We start from the raw sequence: 14,871 nt of genomic DNA, 5'->3' as shown, positions 1-14,871 counted from the left end.
ACATTGTCTTGTTTGACGAGAGGAACTCTGGCTGGCCACAGCCCACAAGCCACAATATAGCACACGCGCGCGCGGGGTTTACGTACAAGTGTTGATCTTCGCACGAACATGTGTACGCACGTACTACTCTCCGGATTGATTGTTTGGTAGTACGGAGTACACTGTTTTAAGGACATGTGTCCTATATATTAGCTTTTCAAAATATGCATGATGATTAGGTCACCCACGCCATTTGTATGAGTGCAACCATGTAGGTTCTATTTATCTGAAAATATTTCAAGATGGGTCTTCCTTTTGAGTTTCTCATGAAGACGAACCGGCAGTGAAAGAGGATTATCAATCAGATCAGCAGTTTAAAAGACAATAATATTTTTTGAATTTCTAAATCCTAGAGATTTTTTTTTCGAAATGGGGAATATGACCCCGGCTTCTGCATCGTGATGATGCACACGGCCTTTTATTAATAGAGTATCATTACAAAGTTAAAACAATTCAGGCATCGCCAAGGATCGATACAAGAATCAACCAGCGAAAGAAAACAAGAAAAAACGGGCTACACTTCATTGTATCCGTCTATTGTGCCGCCAGCCAGCCTGGCACAAGATATACTGAGCGACCATCCGGAGCCGTGTGCATCCAGTAGCCATAGCATCCCGCTGTCCCTCCGGTGACAGAAGAGCCCACAACTGGACCCAGTGTGACACCATATGGATAACCTGCAAAAAGTGAAAGGAAGGTTTCTTGTTAAAAATAATATCATTTCTTGTCCTCCAGATAGACCAACATAAGGCAGAGACCCCAATACGGATGAAAGCCTTTGATTGTCTATCAACTCCATGCAGCCAATTACCAAACATATTGGTAATATTGGATGGAGGTGGGAGAGCAAAAGTAAAATTGATCGTACGCCAGAGAATTTTAGCTAGAGGAGAAGTGATGAACAAATGCTCAATAGTCTCCTGTTCGCCACAAAAAACACATTTTGTACAACCGTTCCATCTTCTTCTGGCTAAATTATCCTTAGTAAGTAGAACTTTATTGCTTAAGAACCACATAAATATTTTTATCTTTAAGGGAACTTTAACTTTCCAAAGGTATTTTCTTAAGAAGGGGGTATGGTCATTCATGAGATCCTCATACATAGATTTCACTGTAAACACACCATTTGTTGTCAATTTCCAAACAAATTGATCCTTCTCATCAGATAAATTAATCCTCATAAGTCTACTGCATAATTGTAACCATAAAGACCATTTATTTCCCAACAACTGCCTTCTGGAACTGATATTCAGAGGCGTTTGGGCTAACACATGAGCTACTGTTACATTCTTATGATGCACAATACTATATAAGGATGGATATTGTTGAGCTAATGGTGCATTTCCTAACCAGGTATCTTCCCAAAAACGGATATGAGTACCATTACCTATCTGAAAAAAGCCTCTGCTAAAAAAGTCCTCTTTAACCTTCATTAATCCCTTCCAAAAGGGAGAGTCTGTTGGTTTAGCTTGTGCCTCTGATAAGGTCTTTTGTCTTAGATATTTATTCTGTAGTAGTTCTTGCCACACCCCATCCTCGTTAAGAAGTTTATAAAGCCACTTACTCAATAAACATCTATTTTTCAATTCAAGGACCTCGATACCAAGACCCCTTGATCCTTAGGTCTGCATACGATATTCCACTTGGTGAGCCTATATTTTCTTTTGTTTTCCTCAGATTGCCAGAAGAAACGAGACCTATAAAAATCCAGTCTTTTCCTTACCCCAATGGGTATTTCTAGGAAAGATAACATGAACATCGGTAAGCTTGTTAAAACGGAATTGATAAGGACCAGTCTGTCTCCATAGGACAATAATCGGCCCTTCCAGCATCCCAATTTGCTCTCAAATCGGGTCTCCACTGGATACCAATCAGAAATTCTAAGCTTTCTAAAGTGGATAGGAATACCTAAATATTTAAAAGGTAGAGACCCAGCGTCACATCCAAAGATCTGTTTATACTGGTCCACTTCATCCTTTGCCTTCCCAAAACAAAAGATATCGCTCTTGTGAAAATTGATTTTAAGCCCGGATAGCTCTTCAAAAAGGCATAGTATCAGTTTCATATTTACCGCTTTTTGTAGATCATGTTCCAAGAAAAGGATAGTATCATCCGCATACTATAGGATAGAGATCCCCCCTTCAACAAGGTGAGGAATGAGTCCACCTACTTGACCGTCATTTTTTGCTCTCTCAATTAAGATAGCAAGCATGTCCGCCACAATATTAAATAGAATAGGTGACAAAGGATCACCTTGTCTCAGCCCTTTTTTAGTTTGGAAATAATGACCAATGTCATCATTTACCTTAACTCCTACACTACCCCCTTGGACATATTGATTGATCATCCTACACCATTCAGGGGCAAACCCCTTCATCCTCAAAGCCTGTTGTAGGAATGACCATTTCACTTTATCATATGCCTTTTCGAAGTCAATCTTGAATAAAACCCCATCCAATTTCTTAGTATGTAACTCATGAATAGTTTCATGCAGAATGACCACCCCTTCTAAAATATTTCTGCCAGGCATAAAAGCGGATTGTGTTGGTCTTATAACTCGTGGTGCAATTCCTGTAATACGATTTGTACCAGCTTTGGTAAAGATTTTGAAACACACATTCAGTAGACAGATAGGTCTATATTGTTGTATTTGCACCTCATCCTCTTTCTTTGGTAATAAAGTAATGATGCCGAAGTTCAATTTGTAGAGAGGCAAATCCCCAATACTAAATTGATTGAACAATGCCATCAAGTCATCTTTTATTACTTCCCAAAATTTCTGATAAAACTCAGCCGGAAAGCCATCAGGCCCTGGCGCTTTATTACCCTCCATCTGAAAAAGTGCGTCATGAACTTCCTCCTCAGAAAAAGAAGCTGTCAAGATCGCATTCTCGACAGTCGATATCTGAGGAATATCCTGCACCTCTTCCTCAACCAAAGAGATGTTATTAGATATCGGTGCCCCAAATTTTTTTTTATAAAACTCAGTAATGTAGACTTTCAAATTATCTTCCCCAACAATAGTTCCCTCCTATTGTTCTAATTGAATTTTTTTCTTTTTCCTATGCTTCCCATTTGCAATCAAATGAAAGTATCTCGTATTGCTCCCCCCTTCTTGGATATGCTTAACCTTAGCTCGCTGCGCCCATTTAGACTCTTCCTCTCTTCGCAATCTATTCAGTTTTTCATTTGCATCTTTAAGCGATTCTCTCTCTACCGTCGATAAGCTGTTTGTTTCAGCCTTCAAATCTAACCCATCGATAATACTTATTAACCTATCCCTCTCTTTTTTATATTGCCCACTTTGGTTCTTTGCCCATCCTTTAAGAAATCTTCTGATATGTCTCAATTTATTCAACCACACATCCATTGGATTTAACCCCACTAGTACCGACTTCCACTCCTTTGCAATCATATCAAAGAAACCTTCTTGTCGCAACCAATGCAACTCGAAGGAAAACTTTGGTTTATTACCCAAGTGTGCTTTCACCCCTAAGTCAATAAGAATCGGAGTATGGTCAGATTCCGCTCTTGTCAATGCACGCACAGTGACAAGGGGGAATTTTTGTTCCCAAGAAATAGAAGCGAGCACCCTATCCAGCTTCTCATAAGTTGGTACCTCCCTACGATTTGCCCACGTAAACTGTCTTCCCGAAAGAACAATTTCACGGAAGTTCAAATGCTCAATAATGGCATTAAAAACAAAAGGCCAACGAGCGTTAAAATTATCATTATTCTTTTCTTCACGTTTTCGAATAATGTTGAAATCACCACCTACCAACATAGGTAATGTTTCAGTGTCACAAATACGTACTAATTCCTCTAAAAACTCAGCCTTATGTGCATCTTGGGCAGCCCCATAGACAGGCACAAGAATCCATTCAAAACCATCCCTTTTACACTTAATATGCAATTTAACACAAAAGTCTCCAGTACTCACTTTGAGCACCTCGAGCGTGTCAGAATTAATACCAACTAAAATGCCCCCTGATCGACCATGTGGTGGTAGACAAAACCAGGAGTAGCTATATCCCGCAGCCAACTGATTTAAAAAAGGAATAGAGAAATTAGACCTTCCAGTCTCCAATAAAGCTACAAAGTCTAATTTGTGTTCCCTAATTGCCTCTTTTACAAACAGGTGTTTAGCAGTATCCCCAAACCCCCCAGGATTCCAGTTTATACCTTTAATATTCTGCATCATGAAAATTGCCGTTTAATTCTTCTCCTCGTACTTTTATGAATATTAGTAGTATCTTAGACTTTCCTGACCCTAGTCCTCTTTTCCTTAATTACCGGATCTAGATGTTCCAAATGATCATCTAAATCCAGTGGGATGCAATCATCCTCCACCAGATCACTACATAGGGTAGAAACTTTAGACATAACAAGATTTGTTGGATCATCCTCCTTATTTATATACTCATCTATATTTTTTTGCAGAATAGTTAATATCCTTTCCTCTTCTAACAATTTAATTCCTTTAATAGATTTTACTACCTCTCCTTCAGATTTACCTAAAGAAATCCCCAACTGTTCCGCCTTATGCATAATCTCATCATCAGGCATATTGACAATAGAAAGTTTAGGAGATAGAGACTTACCTACACACGAGGCATCCCTCGACTGTGCAATCCTCATAGCCTTATCCATTTGAAACATATCTCCATCAGGCTGTCCAGCCAGCCTAGCACTAGACCTCACCCCAAGCGGAGGCTGCGGGATTCCACCAAAAGCAATGACCTCCTCCGTAGTAGGCCGAACTGCAAATTTGTCAACAGAATTTTCAATAACGTCTAAACTCCCACTGGATTTCACCTTCACAGGATAGGATGCTGTAGAATCTAAGGGCTTACCAGCATGGACTGTAGATGAGGCAACCCCCATCGCTTCTTTCGTGACTGCACTTGAACCAACACCCTTAGCCATTGCCAAAACGTCCACAGTAGTACCTCCCTTAGACTGTTCCAAAGAACCACCTGATCCCACCCCTGCAGTACTACATTTATTCACATCATGTACAGAATCAGAAGACCAATCAAGATCAAAACGCTGCGAAACACCAAAGTTTAAATCATCTAAAATATTTGCCAAATTCTCACCAGCAGACACAACAAGAACCCTAGCATTAGGCTGCACAGCCAATCCTGCTTGCATGGTGCCAATCATTGGCACCTGATCGCCCTCGCATGGCGAGCTCAGCCCAGACTGGCCGGCCGCCACCGCCTGGATCTTCTATGGCGCAGATAGATTCACCGCAGCCGGCGAATTGCTTCCTCTTGGCGCAGAAGATCCCGCCTCAGTAGCCCTGCGTCCACTTGCCACTGCATGCATCGGATCGGCCAGCAGCCTGCCAGCGACCTGGAGCGAAGCATCATCGGAGACAGGCGCGCAGCCCGTGACCCGGGGCGAGGCGACAGCGGAAACAGCAGGGAGCTGTCGGCCAGCTGGCGGCACTCCACATGCCGCATGCGTGCCAGACACAGCGGCAGGCAGTCCCTGCCCAGTAGCAGTCTGCCGGCCCAGTGCACCGATCCCAACACTCACCAATCCCGGTGCAGCATTTCTGTTCAGCATATCTATATTGGAAAACGTACAGAATTTGTCATTTTGTGCCAAAGAATTGGAATTAGATGTAGGTAATAAAACAGGGACAAAACAGCTCAATTTTTTTACAACACTCTGGTTACCTGGAGAGGCACATTTAACATCCACAGACCCAAACTGGATATCCTCTAAAAAATCACATTGTTCTTGCATAACATCTCCTCCTTTACTAGAATTTGAACCAACTTGATCACTACCTTTAGATGCCCCTTCTGTGCCCTTTTCCCTACCATCCATGTCCATATCATGTGTTTCTCCATTCTTCTCTTCACCTTGATTATCTCCATTATTTCCATCAGATCCATTATTTGCCTCCACCATAGTAACCTCATGAGACTCATCCTCAAGCTCCACTTCAAAATGTAGCTTATAAAAACCTCTCCTTATGAACATGTCACTATCTGCAGGAATAAGTCTATGATCAAGACATCCAATCTTGGTTCTGAGTACTTTATTCTTGCGAGTGTAAGCCATATCCACGTCTAGAGTTTTTCCAAATAGAGTTCCCACTCCCCATAGGGTTAGATAGTCCGATCTAACATCCGATGGCAACCCCGAAACACGAACCCAAACCTCTGGAAGCATGTGTAAGGGCTCCTCCACAGAGGACCATGAGTCAAAAGCCAAACAAGCCTCCTTGTCAGTACATATGTATGTGCCAAAATTCTTCAATCGTTGGACCTCTAACTTACTGGGAAGTTTAACTCTATAAATATTATCCTTGAAATGAAAAACCTCCCAATTAAACTTTTCCGAAGGAACAATCTTCTTGAGCTGTTCAATAATCTCTGGAATAGTCAAAGTAATACCTTCAACAGTTACCTTTGCCAGTTTGGGATTTTCTGCCTTAGCCTTGAACACCCCACATGCAAGCTCAAAAAACATAAGCCCCTCATTTGCATAACCATGAAGAATAGCAGTTGGTTTAGGAGCATCTAACGGATGGCTGATGTCTACGGGTGCTTCTATTCTTGTAGACAGTGTTGGGCCTCCAAGAGCAGAGGTTTGTAGAACAGCAGCAAGTTTCCCTTAAGTGGATCACCCAAGTTTATCGAACTCAGGGAGGAAGAGGTCAAATATATCCCTCTCATGCAACCCTGCAACCACAAAGCAAGAAGTCTCTTGTGTCCCCAACACACCTAATAGGTGCACTAGTTCGGCGAAGAGATAGTGAAATACAGGTGGTATAAATAAATGTGAGCAGTAGCAACGGCACCAGAAAAGTGCTTTGCTGTCCAGGACTGGTGTGTGGTTGATGGTGGTAATATTGCAGGAAGTATAGATGCAAGTAAAACAAGTAAACAAACAGACGATAGCGATATTTAGGAACAAGGCCTAGGGATCATACTTTCACTAGTGGACACTCTCAACATTGATCACATAACAGAATAAATAGATAGATGCTAGACTCTACACTCTCTTGTTGGATGATGAACACCACTAACTGTGTAGGATTACACGAACCCTCAATGCCGGAGTTAACAAGCTCCACAATATTCGATGTTCATGTTTAAATAACCTTAGAGTGCATGACAGATCAACACAACTAAACCAAGTACTAACATAGCATGCACACTGTCACCTTCACACTACGAAAGGAGGCATAGATCACATCAATACCATCATAGCAATAGTTAACTTCATAATCTACAAGAGATCACAATCATAGCCTACGCCAAGTACTACATGATGCACACACTGTCACCATTACACCGTGCAGGAGGAATAAACTACTTTAATAACATCACTAGAGTAGCACACGGATAAATTGTGATACAAAACACATTGCAATCATAAAGAGATATAAATAAGCACTTCACTATGCCATTCATAACAGTGAATAAGTATTCTCTGAAATATAGCCTAAGAGACCCACACGATGCACACACTGTCACCTTTACACACGTGGGACAAGGAGTCTCCGGAGATCACATAAGTAAAACCCACTTGACTAGCATAATGACATCTAGATTACAAGCATCATCATATGAATCTCAATCATGTAAGGCACCTCATGAGATTATTGTATTGAAGTACATAGGAGAGAGATGAACCACATAGCTACCGGTACAGCCCTTAGCCTCGATGGACAACTACTCCCTCCTCATGAGAGACAGCAGCGTTGATGAAGATGGCGGTGGTGTCGATGGAGGAGCCTTCCGGGGGCACTCCCGTCCCGGCGGCGTGCCGGAACAGAGACTCCTGTCCCCCAGATCTTGGCTTCGCGATGGCGGCGGCTCTGGAAGGTTTCTCGTACCGTGGCTTTTTTCGTATCGTGTTTTAGGTTAGGGACCTTTATATAGGCGAAGAGGCGGCGTCAGAAGGTCAACGAGGCGACGACACAACAGGGGGGCGCGGCCCCCCTCTGGCCGCGCCGGCCTACCATCTGGTGGGCCTGTGGCCCTCCTCTGCTGGCTCTCGGGTGTTCTGGAAGCTTCGTGGAAAAATAGGATGCTGGGCATTGATTTCGTCCGATTCCGAGAATGTTTCCTTACTAGGATTTCTGGAACCAAAAACAGCAGAAAACAGCAGAATCGGCCCTTCGGCATCTCGTCAATAGGTTAGTTCCGGAAAACGCATAAATATGACATAAAGTATGCATAAAACATGTAGTATCATCAATAATGTGGCATGGAACATAAGAAATTATCGATACGTCGGAGACGTATCAATGGCAGGCAGATGTGACATGATGAACAGACTCACAAATATCGCAGAAAGGAGTAGGGAAATCATCAATATAATGCCCCGGCTTTTTGCAACGAAAACAACCAGCTTTATCCTCCTTTTTCTTCTTAGATGCACCCTGACCATCACTCTCTTTGTCAATAGTAGCAGCCCCAGAAACCTCAGGAACACCCTGTGTCGTCCCCAATTGTTGTGTCACCGATGAATTAGGCTCCGCAACCGGAGCCTCAACAGCATTAGTGACCCTAGCAGCCGGTTCTGAAGTATGCACCGCCAGAGTAGGTTGATCTGCCGCAACCTCCTTGGGTTTTGTAGCAGTCGTCACAGCCGCCACCACCGCCTCAACAGTTTGCTGCAAAAGAACGGCATCGATGCCTCCACGAAGAGCACCATCTGCGACCTGCCCCCTACTCTGATTTGCCATGGCACCTCCCCGCCCATTGTTCCACCTACTCTGATTTCCTCCATAGCGTGAATTTTCTCTGTTTCCACCAAAGCTCGAGCCAGCCGAGCCGCTGGATTCACCCTGCACAAAGTTGCGGTTTCCCCCACCGGCACCAAAGCCATGGCCCTGTTGACCACGCCCACTGCCATAGCCAGCATAGTCTCGGCCAGAACCCTGAGCAAATCTTCCTCTCGGACCAAAATCTGCTCGATTGTTGCCATAGCCACCGCGACCGGCACCATAGCTAGCACGTCCGGCACCATAGTTGCCGCGCCCGCCGCCGAAGCCGTGATCACCACGGCCACCACCAAAGTCGCCGCGGCTACCACCGAAATCACCGCGGCCGCCGTAGTTTCCACGACCACCTCCAAACCCTCCGCGCCCCGCGTTGAAACCACCTCGCCCGGGGTTGAAACCACCCCGGCCTCCGTCTCCACTCATGCCAATCTCGTCGGTACGACGACGGATGACCGGAGCCGCCGCCGCACTCTTCTTCCAGGTTAACCCAAGGAATCTGCGAAAGGCAAAACCGATCGTCGCATCACCCACCTTGGCTACCCTGGGAACGAGATCGCCTTCCAAACGATCGCGAGGTTGACTTGCATGCCTAAACTTTGGGCCCAAACAGCGCTCGAGCCTCTGTGTCCCGGCCCGCAACCGAGCCTGGTCCACAGTCAACGAATTTGAAACTTCCGTCAACCCCGGATCTCGGGTCCTCGACACGGACGCCGGCGACCAACGCCGCCGACGAACCATCGTCCAACCTACATTGGTATCGTCAACAAAAACTGACGGCTCAAGCACCAGCAATTTTATGTGATCCACCGATCTTGCTTTCTTGGCCAGCACCGAAGAGGATGAAAAGTCCATACCTTCGCCTGAAGAGAAGAAGATCGCAGCTCGAGTCGCTAGACGCTGATCATCCCGTCGTCGTAGCCTCTTCAGTTGCCTCTGGTTAAGCTCAGCTGAATCTTCAAAAAGATCTGCATCTCGCGACGGCGAAGGAGTATGGCATAGGTAGGATGCCAGGCGAACTCCTTCTCTAACCGACGACTCTTCATCTCCAGACGCGACCAGCTCCTCATCGTCACTCCCATCATCTTCCTCCTCGTCCGATTGCAACGCCCAGAATTGGCTCCCGAAGGACCTCTCCGATGAGCAGCCAACCGCATCCGCAGGCACCACCAAAGACAGTGCCGGCGGCCCCTCCTCCGGCTCCTTGGATGTCGCCGGGCCACACAGCAGCGCCCCGGATGCCGACAGACCCCGCAGCGGCGCCCCTAGAGAGATTTCTTACATGCATGTAGATTCTGACACTAACGCCTAGTCGCCCGCCAGACCCTACAAATTTTGTGGACATATGCCCTTAATGTTCGAATAATTGTAAAGCTAAATTTAACTTATGCTCCTCTCTATTTATAATGTACTCTAATAAAGATGATGTGTCTTGTTCAAAAAAATAATAAAGATGATGTGTAACAAAGAACACGTCTCAGCTTTCACCATAAGGTCCCTTTGTTCGACCAGAATGATTCAAAAGTCAAAACACACACATAGAAAGCTTACATGAACTGAGTTATCATGTATAGTGGATAAATATATGGATAAACAACAGTAGGAAAGCTTACACCGCTTCGATGTCATGCAGGAAACGATGCAAAAGTTGTAGACGCAAAGATACGTATTTTTTCTTTGGCTATGATCACCGGCAATAATTAATTCCGCACCGCAAGACTAAAACTTGTTTTAATTGTTGAAATAACTATTTGCCGGTAGGGCCTGTAATTAAAGCATGTGATAGACATTCCTCACGTCCGATTTCATCTAAAGTTTCTACACCAAATGGTCAGTTTCACAAAAAGGTTCAAAGAAATTTGAGATAGCCATTCTATTGTTACAAAGAAAATTTCTATAGTAATCTTATAATTGAGAATTCTACTTTTTCTTCAAACACGGACTTCATTAAATGTTACTACCTTCATCCCAAAGCTTAAGGTTTATATTATTTTTAGAAAGTCAAACTATGTCAAGTTTGACTAAGCTTTTACAAAAAAATCATTAACATGAAAATTATAACATTAATATCATTAAGAAGATAATGAAATATATTTTCGTATGATATCTACAAAATATTATATTTTTTGATACATTGTTCTAAAGATTTGGTCAAACTTTACCTGGTTTGACTTTTCAAAAAAATATAAGCCTTAAGCTTTGGGATGGAGGTAGTAATATTTATTGGCAATAGTTGCAAAATCTCTATCATAATAAGATTTAATCAAGTAATATTTGGTTTCATCAAAAAAATTCTACATAATAGCTAGTTCCACAAAACTTTCAGAGGAACCTCACATAGCTATTCTTTTGTTACAAATATTTTTCTATAGTAATACTCAATAATCCTATTTTCCCTTTGTCCCAAACATGGCCTAGACTTCATGGTAATATTTTTGGTAATACTTGCAAATCGCTATAATCAGAAATTTTAATCTATTAATTTTTGGTTTCATCCAAAATTTCTACAGAATAGCGAGTTCCAGAACAAATTCAAAGGAACCTGAGATAGCCATTTGTTATTACAAAGGAATTTTTTATGCTGATCCTATACTCGGAATCCTATTTTTTCCTTGTCCCAAACATGGCATATACTTTATGTTAATATTTTTTAGTAATACTTTCAAAATCTCTATCATAAGAAATTTTAATCTAGTAATATTTTCTTTCCAAAGAATAGCTAGTTCTACACAAAATTCAAAGGAACCCGAGGTAACCATTCTTTTCTATAAAGATTTTCATATTGTAATCATATATACTTGATAACTGAATGGATCGTTAGCGAACAAGAGGGGGGTGAATGGTCGCTACACAAATTTTATAGCTTTTTCAATTTTAGGCGCGGTGCGGAAGTAAAGGTGGCAACTTTGATGATAGAGGTGATCCTAGTATGATCCTAGCGATGCAACGAGTAAAGGAACCGAACAAGATAGTAAGAGAGAGGGAGCGGGACAACCGGGGTAGTGGAGACGAGGCGAGGTTTGTTTCCCGCAGTTCCTTCCACAAAAGGGAGTACGTCTGCATTGAGGAGGTGTGAACCACAAAGGCTCAACGGCCACACAGGCCTCACCTTGTTCCTCGAGAAAGACCCACGAAGGAGCTTCCCCTTCTCCACTAAGTAGCCGGTCGAGGTGGCGGTTTCTTCACAAGGTTGGGGCGAGCTCCACAAACACCGGAGGCTCCCAACACCCTATGGGGCTAGCACAATGATACGTCTCAAACGTATCTATAATTTCTTATGTGACATGCTACTTTTATGATGATACTCACAAGTTTTATACACACTTTATGTCATTATTATGCATTTTCCGGCACTAACCTATTGACGAGATGCCGAAGAGCCAGTTGCTGTTTTATGCTGTTTTTGGTTTCAGAAATCCTACAAAGGAAATATTCTCGGAATTGGACAAAATTAACACCCAGGGTCTTATTTTTCCACGAAGCTTCCAGAAGACCGAAGGGATTACGAAGTGGGGCGACGGGGCGCCGACACCACAGGGCCGCGCGGCCTGGTGTGGGGCCCGCGCCGCCTCCAACCCTGCCCTTCCGCCTACTTAAAGCCTTCGTCGCGAAAACCCCAGTACCGAGAGCCACGATACGGAAAACCTTCCAGAGACGCCGCCGCCGCCAATCCCATCTCTTGGGATTCAGGAGATCGCCTCCGGCACCCTGCCGGAGAGGGGAATCATCTCCCGGACGACTCTTCATCACCATGATCGCCTCCGGATTGATGTGTGAGTAGTTCACCCTTGGACTATGGGTCCATAGCAGTAGCTAGATGGTTGTCTTCTCCTCGTTGTGCTATCATGTTAGATCTTGTGAGCTGCCTATCATGATCAAGATCATCTATTTGTAATGCTACATGTTGTGTTTGTTGGGATCCGATGAATGTGGAATACTATGTCAAGTTGATTATCAATCTATCATATATGTTGTTTATGTTCTTGCATGCTCTCCGTTGCTAGTAGAGGCTCTGGCCAAGTTGATACTTGTAACTCCAAGAGGGAGTATTGATGCTCGATAGTGGGTTCATGCCTCCATTGAATCTGGGACAGTGGATGTGAAAGTTCTAAGGTTGTGGATGTGCTGTTGCCACTAGGGATAAAACATCAATGTTTTATCTAAGGATATTTGTGTTGATTACATTATGCACCATACTTAATGCAATTGTCTGTTGTTTGCAACTTAATACTGGAAGGGGTTCGGATGATAACCTGAAGGTGGACTTTTTAGGCATAGATGCATGCTGGATAGCGGTCTATGTACTTTGTCGTAATGCCCTGATTAAATCTCATAGTAGTCATCGTGATATATGTATGTGCATTGTTATGCATTCTCTATTTGTCAATTGCCCAACTGTAATTTGTTCACCCAACATGCTATTTATCTTATGTGAGAGACACCACTAGTGAACTGTGGACCCCTGTCCATTCTTTACATCTGAAATACAATCTACTGCAAACTCTGTTCTTTACTGTTCTTCGCAAACAAACATCATCTTCCACACTATACATTTAATCTTTTGTTTACAGCAAGCCGGTGAGATTGACAACCTCACTGTTAGGTTGGGGAAAAGTACTTTGATTGTGTTGTGCAGGTTCCACGTTAGCGCCGGAATCCCTGGTGTTGCGCCGCACTACACTCCGCCACCAACAACCTTCACGTGTTCCTCTTCTCCTACTGGTTCAATAACCTTGGTTTCTTACTGAGGAAAAACTTGCTGTTGTACGCATCACACCTTCCTCTTGGGGTTCCCAACGGACGTGTGTCTTGCACGCCATCAAGCACACAACTCCAAGCTAGCCTCCATAGGATCTCTTCTTCCAAGATCCCACCATAGGAACCCTAACTCCAAGATCACACACCCAAAACCAGAAAACCTATAAGCTATGCTTGAGTCTTCCGATCCTGATGCGTTCAGTGAGGGCACCATGCACATGCAAATCTATCAAAAGCAAATTATGCACACAGTGAAATTCATTCTAGTGTTGTTATCAAACACACAAAACACGAGGTATAGATTTTGCTCTTTCAATAATACTATTTTCCCTTTCTTCCAAACATGGCCAAAATTCATGTTCATATTTGTGGTAATACTTGCAAACTCAGTATCACATGGAAATTGAATCTAGTAATCTTTGGTTTCATACAAATTTTCTATATAGTAGCTAGTGCCATAAATTTATTAAAGGAACCCGAGATAACCATTCGTTTCTTAAAAATAATTATTTGTATAGTAATCATATACTCGATAATCCCCTTTTTAGTATGTTCCAAACATGGCCAAAACTTTATGTTTGTATTTTTGGTAATACTTGCATAATCACTATCATAAGGCAATTTTATCTAGTACTAGGTAGTTTCATCCAAAATTTCAGCAAATACTAGTTCCATTTCTTTTTCTTCAAATGAATGTGAGATAGACATTCCTTTGATACACTGATTTTTTTCTATAGTTGTCCTATACCCGATAATCCTTTTTTTACTTTGTTCCAAACATGGCCTACACTCCATGTTAATATTTTTAGTATTAGTTGTCATAACATAATATAATCTATTACTGTTTGGTTTCATCCAAAATTTCTTCAGAATAACTAGTTCCACAAAATTTCAATGGAACAAGAGATAGACATTCTTGTTTTATGATGAAGTTTTTTTTTCTATAGTGATCCTATACACGACAATCCTATTTTTCCCTTGTTCCAAACATGGCCTGAATTTCATGTTACTTTTTTCTAGTAATACTTGAAAAAATGATGGCATAAGACAATTTAATCTCGTAGTGTTTGGTTTCATTCAAAATTTCTACATAATATCTAGTTAAACAGTATTTCAAAAGAACCTAAGATAACAATTATTTTGCTAAATAGAATTATTTCTATAGTAATCATTTACTTGTTAATCCTATTTTTCATTTGTTTCAAACATGACCTAAAATTAATGTTTGTTGTAGTACTTGCAAAATCGCTATCATAATGCAATATAATCTATAGAATAGGTAGTTCCACAAAAAATTTAAAGGAAACCAAGATAGCTATTCT

Source organism: Lolium rigidum, chromosome 6, assembly GCF_022539505.1.
Source record: "Lolium rigidum isolate FL_2022 chromosome 6, APGP_CSIRO_Lrig_0.1, whole genome shotgun sequence".
Lineage (NCBI taxonomy): Eukaryota > Viridiplantae > Streptophyta > Magnoliopsida > Poales > Poaceae > Lolium > Lolium rigidum.
This window is presented reverse-complemented; position numbering follows the sequence as displayed.